The sequence below is a fragment of the Haliotis rubra genome, unplaced genomic scaffold (assembly GCF_003918875.1).
Source record: "Haliotis rubra isolate DU_JTF1 unplaced genomic scaffold, ASM391887v1 Scf547, whole genome shotgun sequence".
NCBI lineage: Eukaryota > Metazoa > Mollusca > Gastropoda > Lepetellida > Haliotidae > Haliotis > Haliotis rubra.
This window is the reverse complement of record NW_025767243.1, coordinates 491177-500222: the sequence shown is the minus strand read 5'-3', so window position 1 is coordinate 500222 and position 9046 is coordinate 491177.

The following is a 9046-nucleotide window of genomic DNA, read 5'->3' as shown; positions in this document are numbered from 1 at the left end:
CGGAAATGGTGTCATTAAAAGGTAGAATTAATTTTTATCAGGTAATCGGGAGCTTGCATATTAACAATTTTGTAGAATGTACAGAGTTTGCTTTGTGTTCGTTTAACTTTCAATGGTAACCAACCAGTTTCACTGTATAAACTATATCTTGAAGCGAATTTAGGCAAGCCGGATCCGCGGCCGGTTACAATTCTTGCTGCTTCAATTTGTAACATTTAAATTTATCACAAATAAAGCTAGGGCAATTATCCCAGGCCTCCGATGCATATCTAAAATAGGCCTAATATACATTTCACACATACTAGAAAGGCTATATCTAGGCAATACATACATTAGCGTCCGTAGTGAGGAAAAAAAATTTAGGCCTTTTCTATTACAGCAGATACATGATGAGACCATTTTGTATTATCTGAAAAGATGACACCGAGGTGTTTACGTTCATGTACACGTTCCAAATGTTCAATGTTGAAAATCAAGTCAGGAACTTGTGGACAATTTCCATTCTTAAAAAGCATGAATTTTATCTTATTCGGGTTAAACGTAACTAACCATTTACAACACATTCATCCAAATCATAGTTAGCTTCTATGGTTTTTACATCTTTTCCACCGACACGTCGGCAAACAGTCTTGTGACATTTGTTAGAGTTTCTGAAGGGATCTATGCAAATACTCCGTGTTATCCGACGCCAAAACGATGACAAAATAATGAATATGCAGGCACCACCAAACGTTTATTTCGACAGAAAAATGTTTTGGTTTGTTTGGTGATATCGTGACTGAGTGAGTGAGTGAGTATTGTTTTACCCCGCTTTTAGCAATCAATTTTGCAAAATAGTTAAGAATAGCTTCTATGTTTCTTACATCTTTTCCTGCAACACTAATTGAAGTGTCGTCGGCGAATAGTCTTGTGACATTTGTTAGAGTTTCAGGTAAATCATTGATGTACACAAGGAACAAAAATGGACCAAGGACAGATCCTTGAGGCACCCCTGCAGTAACATTTAATTCTTTTGATAATGTACCATTGATGGAAACACTCTGTCGTCTATCAGTTAACACTTTGTTAACCAACTAAGTAAATGCCCACGGACACCACAATTTTCTATTACATGTGATCCATGTGTTCTCACATTAGGCAAGTGAGTTTGTTCAAAACTGCCTCTGTTCACCCAGCAGAAAATGGGTGCCCGGTGGGGTAAGTCATGTGACTATTAACCTTCTAAGCACCTCACAGGCAGCTTGGGTTATCCGGGGTAATAATAATCAGATTGTTAGTGTGCAACGTTTACCCTGGCCCACTTTTTATAAGATGGCGGCACATCCGGTCCCCATGGGCGCCGCCATCTTGGATCAATATGGTTCTTTCACCATACCCAAACCGGTGAGCCGATGTATACATATCAAGATCACTCGGGTTCCGGTTCCGGTGCTTCCGGTTCCGGTGTGTGCGCACGCATCGCGATGACGTCACGTCCGGTTCCGGTGGTTGCGCGCGCATGACGATGACGTCACCTCCGGGCCAAGATGGCGGACGCGTTTCAAGATGGCGTCCCATCCGGTGGGATCGCGTGAGATCTCGCGGGATCTCGTGGACTCTCGCGGGATCTCGCGAGCGTAGACGCCTTTCAAGATGGCGGAACGGACGAGCGGCGGACGGGACAAGGACGGAGAGGGAAGGAAGGGAAGGAGGAGGGAAGGAGAGGAAGGAGAGGGAGAGAGGGGTGAGGCGGACGATGGCGTGGCTAGACAAGTGTGTGTGTGTGTGTGTGTGTGTGTGTGTGTGTGTGTGTGTGGTTAAAACACATTGGATGTAGCCTTCTTTCGAGCGAGGTGGGTGGCCCTGAAAAGGGCCGTTGGTATGGGTGGGTGAGAGATCACCGAGGTATCTATTGTGGTGATGGTGGTGCACTGGAGGCAGTGCTGCTGGAATCGTCCATGGGTTCGACAAACTCCAAGATGCGTTGAAGTAGAGAGTACATGGTGTCTATGCGATCTTGAACGAGGAGGACCTTGTCATGGAGTAGAGCCAGTAGATGTTGGCTTTCACGTTTACTCACTTTCTTTGGCGGTTCACTTGGCTGGTAGGTGGATGCCGGACGTTTCTGGCCCTTGTTAGAGCAGTTCATACTCTTATGGTCCTCTTGACCACAGTGACGACAGGGATGTGGACAGACGTAACTGAGATGACCTTCGTTTTTTCCACAGTTGTAGCAGGTGTTGTTATCGTGCTTGTTGTTGTCCTTGGTCTTCTTGGGACATACGTAATAGCGATGACCTTGAGCACCACACTCGGTACAGGTCACCTTGGGACAGTGTAGATAACTGTGGTCATCTGTTTCGCACAGGCGGCAACGGAAGGAGGCGGAGGCGGAGGCGGGAGACGACTGCATGCTTCCAGTTTCAGTGAGCAACTGATGAGGAGTGCTGGAAAACCTTGAATTTATATAGCTGGGGTTGATGACGTCACTTTGACGCATCCGGTTCGCACCGGTTGCATCCGGTTCGCACCACTCTCATCCTGACTCAACAGGCTAGTGTGACGTCATGGGGTATGACATCATTCCTATAAATAACACATGAGCTCATGGTGCGCACTGCTACGCTTAGGACAGCCTATTGTGACGTCATAGGGTGACGTGACCTATATAAACCAGTCTCAGCGTGGGTCTTACCAGTTCTCACCATGCCGTCACCACGAATGAACGAAGATGAACTTGAAGAGGAGCCTGTGCCCTACGAGTTGGAGCGGACGACCCAAAGAACAACCAAGAAATTCCGGACTGGTACCCAGCGCTACAACCTGAAGTTCAATCCAGCTTGGCTGCAGCGTCAACAGCCTGAAGACCTTCCCGTCGTTCTCAGAGAACAGTTTGATGCCGTGTTAGCAGATTTGAGAGACGATGTGGGCGGACAGGATGGTGATCGCGTGGGATTGGCCCTGGAACACCCAGCCCTGGATTCAGACATCCGAATCCCATTTCAGCGCATGGAGGACCTCCAGGGGGAACACATCATGGCCCAAGTGGAAAAAGTACAGCAAAGCAACCACGATTTGCATATCGATGACACCATGGACATTTTCTTACTGCATGTAGAGGATCCTGATCGTATAGGTGAGGGACACGGCCGGCCAAGGCACCTCGTTGGCTTAAACGCTTTCCTGGAAAAGAAACAATGCATCGTTCAAATCAAGAATGAGGATCAGCTCTGCTTTGCCCGTGCCCTGGTTGTGGCCAGTCACCATTCACACAAACCCGATCCTGTGACCAAGGAATGGACGAAGGAATGGAAATACATACGTAAGGAAGAAAGACCAGCGCAGTTGAAGGCTGCCAAGGGTTTATTTCGCCAACTCAAGATCCCCGAAGGGCCTTGTACAGGGCGTGCCACGTGGGAGTTGTTCAGTCAACGTTTGGCCCCTTACTATCAGCTCAAAGTCTACTCCCAAGATGTGTTGAATCGCCTCCTGTACAAGAGTGAAGTGCCTCAACCCACCAAGATCCTTCACCTCTATCATCACCATCACCATTACGATGTCATTACCTCCATGACTGCCTTCACAGGGTATAGTTACTATTGTGAAACTTGTGACCAAGGCTACGACCACGCTGAAGATCATCGTTGCACCCGAGAATTTCAATGTCACTGGTGTCAATGTCTTGGATACTGTGGCGACGTGAACAATGAAGGGCTCTCCTGTCTCCAATGTGGCGGGTGGTTCCGAAACCCTACCTGCTTTGAACGCCATCGGACGGCCTCCGCCAAGCATCCCAGTACCTGCTCCACCATCCATACGTGTCATCGATGTCTGGCCAAAGTCAACGTGAGAAAAATCCAGGGCATGGCCAACCACCAGTGTGGCACGAATTGGGACTGCAAGATCTGCAAAGAACCTTTGAAACCCAACCACCAGTGTTACATGTCCGTCATCGAACCACCGAAACAAAATGAAGACGGTGAAAAAAATGGATGAAGACAAAGAACGGCAACAGCGTCAGTTCATCTTCTATGACTTTGAATGTACTCAAGATCAAGGAACTCATGTTCCCAACTTGTGTGTGGTGCATCTAGGATGTGGAAAATGTATTTCCGAGGCCTCGGATCAGTTGTGTGACAAGTGTCCCTGGCGTAAGGAAGGAGAAGGGCCTAGCCGCATCAAAGTGTTTCAGGGATCTACGACGTTGAAGGACATGGGCGACTGGCTGATGCGCCATGGAAAAGAAAGAGAAGCAGAAGAAGAAACGTAAGGCATCCCAGCAGCAGCCGTCAGGCCGCGCCTCTCGAAACAACTCCAAACTGTCATCACCAGAACCCGATGATGATGATGTAGAACAAGACAACAACGACAAAGAACAAGACGATCGAAGACGACATTTCTCCTACCATTGATGATGACGACGGTTGGTCATTGCTCACAACTACCGAGGGTATGATGGACACTTGCTCCAACAGTACTTCCATCAACATCTCGTGAAAGCACCCCAGGTCACACTTCGAGGGAATCACATCTTGCAAATGACCGTGGGGACGCCTTGTTTTCAAGGATTCCCTCAACTTCCTCACGATGGCTCTGAAGCAGTTTCCAAAACGTTTGCATTGACGGAACTCAAGAAAGGTTACTTCCCTCACTTCTTCAACACCGAAGCTCACCAAGGCTATGTGGGTCCTTATCCTCCCGTGTCTACCTACGATCCTGACAGTATGTTTTCTGCCAAACGCAAAGCTTTCTTTGGTCTGGTACGCGATGCACGGGTGGCTGAAGGGACTGTGTTTGATCTGGATGAAGAATTGTTGACCTACTGTCAGAGTGATGTGGACATTTTGCGTCGAGGGCTGTGCTGCATTCCGCAACATATTCATCCAACAGAACAACGTGGACCCTTTCTATGAAGCGGTGACTCTACCCATGGCTTGTATGCTCACCTTCCGAAAAACAGTTTTGGAACCCCGCACCATCGCCATCCTACCTACTCAAGGTTATCGCCCCAGCGCCGCTACTCTTTCAGTGTCTCCACTGGCTCAACTGGGTCATGCATCAACACTCTGGGGTCCACATTCAACATGCTCGAATGGTGGAGAAGTAGGTTTTGACTGTGCTGACGGAAGTCGCGTTACATGGCAGATGGCTACGACGCCAAGACACGCACCGCGGTACCTAATACTTGGGCTGTTTCTGGCATGGATGTACTCGCTGTTACAAGACGGGCCGATGTGAACGCCATGTTAGCTTGGGTACCACCCCTTGGGAACGATACCATCATACCATGTACCGCCTGGGTGTGTTACGCCAACATTCCGACATCGACCAAGTGGTGACCCTCTGGGAATGCGATTTTCTGAAACAACAGAAAGACAATGGTGACCTGAGAGCCTTCCTGACTACCCTGCAAGGACCCCATGCCTACATGCCTGACCCATTGGATCCTAGAGATGCTTTCTTTGGAGGTCGTACCAACGCCACCAAACTGTACTATGAAGCCAAAGAAGATGAAGAAATCAAATATGTGGACGTTTGCTCGCTGTACCCCTTTACATCTGCAAGTATGGTACTTTTCCCCGTGGGACATCCCGAGATCAAAGATCATCCTCCCGTGTCTGACTTGTTTGAGCTCCACGGCCTGATCCAGTGCCGAAGTCTTGCCACCCAATCGACCTCTATCATCCTGTTCTTCCCCTACAAGTGTCAAGGCAAACCGCTCTTTCCTCTGTGCCGCACGTGTGCTGAAGAGCAGTTGGATGCTTCCTGCTCCCCACGGGATGAAGACCGGCATGGATCGGTACCTACGCCAGCAAGGAGCTTCAGTTTGCTGTTGAAAAGTGTGGCTATCAGGTGCTTCACATCTTTGAGGCTTGGCACTTTGACACGCTCGCCACCTACGACCCTGACACTCAAGAGGGAGGACTGTTTGCCAAGTATGTGAACAATTTCTTCAAGATCGCAAGAGGCCAGTGGATACCCCGAAGGTTGTCCAGACCCAGACGCTTACATCAACGAGATACAGCAAAAAGAGGGAGTCACCTTGGATCCTGCTCACATTCGCAAAAACCCAGGACTACGTGCTTTAGCCAAAGCCTGCCTGAACAATCACTGGGGCAAGTTTGGTCAACGCGTTGGGTTTGCCAAGACGGAATATATCAGTTCCCCTGAGAGGTACTTTGCCCTCCTCCGAGATGAGCGCTGTGTGGTGAAAGATATTAACATCATCAATGAAGACCTCATCTGTGTCACTCACGAACCTCAGACAGACTTTCATGACCCTCATCCAGCCCACAATGTGACATGACCATGTCCAGGGTTTGTCAATATTCGGATGAGATACACCCATTCCTATTCCCCATCTTTGATCGTAGGGGCTAGCTTCAGCTAACGACTTTGGGTAGGATTGAATCAATCTCTGTTTCAAGCCCTTGTTCTGGGAAAATTTAGCCGTGATCGCCTTGGTCATCACCTCAAGACTGACAGTGTCCCACACTGTTTGAGTAAAGCCTTTCACACATCGCCCCAGACGTTTTTGCTTTGCTGGAACAGCCTCTTGCAGAATACGCGTCGCACTGTCGTAATCTCCAAAGTACATGGCTTTAGAGTACATGTAACACTGTTCAACACAATTAAATGTAACACCATCCAAGGTAAACACAGCTGGATGAAAGTTGCTGAACGGTGACTGGATTCCATAGAAGAATAGCCAGTGGACTGTCACTTGTGACTGTGCCTTGTCCGTTGGAGTCTTGAGACCCAGCAAGGTCATGGCTTCTGTTTCTCCACATTCCTCCAAAGCTTTGCAGAAGAGGGAGTAAGCTTGGGGTCCACGTCGGGGAAGCATGTTTAACAATTCTCTGACACGGTCAAAGGAGGTCCGAGGTTTTTCGATAATCTCTGCCTTCATGAGGATGGTCAGGACTTTAAACGTCATCAGTTTGTCGACCACGGCTTCGACCTGCTTGATAGCGAGCACGAGACCACAACGATTCTCCCTAAGCCTATCGCAGTGAACGGGTTCCATCCTTCTCTTTTCTTAGACAACAGAATCTGTAATGACTCTGACAGAAACGTCTCTTTATATATACACACAGGGTCGTGATGACGTCATAGGGTGTGTGACGTCAAACTAGAAAGAAAAAAGAAATACAGAGCAGAGCGTGGTTTCGATCCACGGGCCTCTGGGTTATGAGCCCAGCACGCTTCCACTGCGCCACTCTGCTCTCCCTTCTCTTTGTGACAGTACCTATGACATGGTAAACGTGACCATGGCCTCCACCAGGTCTGAGTCTAAGAACAGGGTACAACAGGGTTGAGGGTGACCATGGACTCCACCAGGTCTGGCCCTGAAGAGAGAGAGACGACATAACACAAGAGTACAATACAATCACAATTTATTGAATGATAGAACAACAAATGAACAAGGCAATCACATTTTATGGGTTAAACATCAATACATCAGAGCATGTCTGCATCAAAAGTCCATGGGAGGGATGGGTTCACTCTTTATAGCCATAGGGGAGAGTTTCCCTGGGGACACCTTGGGGGTCGTACTGCACTCGGCGTTTGGTGTAGACCAAGCGATAGGTTTTGGTGGTGTCCTTGGACAGCAACACGTTGCCCTGACGAAGTCCTCCGCGAATGATGCGGTGTGTGGGTGCGGGACCGTGATGTTGGCTTGATCCCTCTGACAGACGAGGTTCTTCATGCTGTCAAAGTGGACATGTTGGCTCGCCCTGTGATTTAAAGTAAATCCCGGACCTTGCTGATGCCCACACTACCGTCAGATTGAGGATGACGTAGCTTGTAGCCATAATTCTTGGGTCCTGCCGAGACAAAGGTTTGAATGCTGTTGCCCCTCCCAGTTCATCAGTCAGCTCCCCAAGGTATCTCCCAGTGGCGGGTTGTAACTTCGTGGACGGTGAATGTAGATGATACTGTCTGTATCAAAATAGAGGACACGGCGATCCAACGGTTGCAAATAAGAATACAACTTGAGACGGGCTTGCGCTGTCACCCAGGCTGCAATGGCCACATTGTGGGCTGGATGAGGGTCATGAAAGTCTGTCTGAGGTTCGTGAGTGACACAGATGAGGTCTTCATTGATGATGTTAATATCTTTCACCACACAGCGCTCATCCCGGAGGAGGGCAAAGTACCTCTCAGGGGAACTGATATATTCCGTCTTGGCAAACCCAACGCGTTGACCAAACTTGCCCCAGTGATTGTTCAGGCAGGCCTTGGCTAAGGCACGTAGTCCTGGGTTTTTGCGAATGCGAGCAGGATCCAAGGTGACTCCCTCTTTCTGCTGTATCTCGTTGCTGTAGGCGCCTGGGTCTGGACAACCTTCGGGGTATCCACTGGCCTCTTGCTTGATCTTGAAGAAATTGTTCACATACTTGGCAAACAGTCCTCCCTCTTGAGTGTCAGGGTCGTAGGTGGCGAGCGTGTCAAAGTGCCAAGCCTCAAAGATGTGAAGCACCTGATAGCCACACTTTTCAACAGCAAACTGAAGCTCTTTGCTGACGTAGGTACCGATCCATGCCCGGTCTTCATCCCCGTGGGGGCAGGAAGCATCCAACTGCTCTTCAGCACACGTACGGCACAGAGGAAAGAGCAGTTTGCCTTGACACTTGTAAGGAAGAACAGGATGATAGAGGTCGGTGGGTGGCAAGACTCGGCACTGGATCAGGCCGTGGAGCTCAAACAAGTCAGACACGGGAGGATGATCTTTGATCTCGGGATGTCCCACGGGAAAAGTACCATACTTGCAGATGTAAGGGTACAGCGAGCAAACGTCCACATATTTGATTTCTTCATCTTCTTTGGCTTCATAGTACAGTTTGGTGGCGTTGGTACGACCTCCAAAGAAAGCATCTCTAGGATCCAATGGGTCAGGCATGTAGGCATGGGGTCCTTGCAGGGTGATCAGGAAGGCTCTCAGGTCACCATTGTCTTTCTGTTGTTTCAGAAAATCGCATTCCCAGAGGGTCACCACTTGGTCGATGTCGGGATGTTGGCGTAACACACCCAGTCGGTACATGGTATGATGGTATCGTTCCCA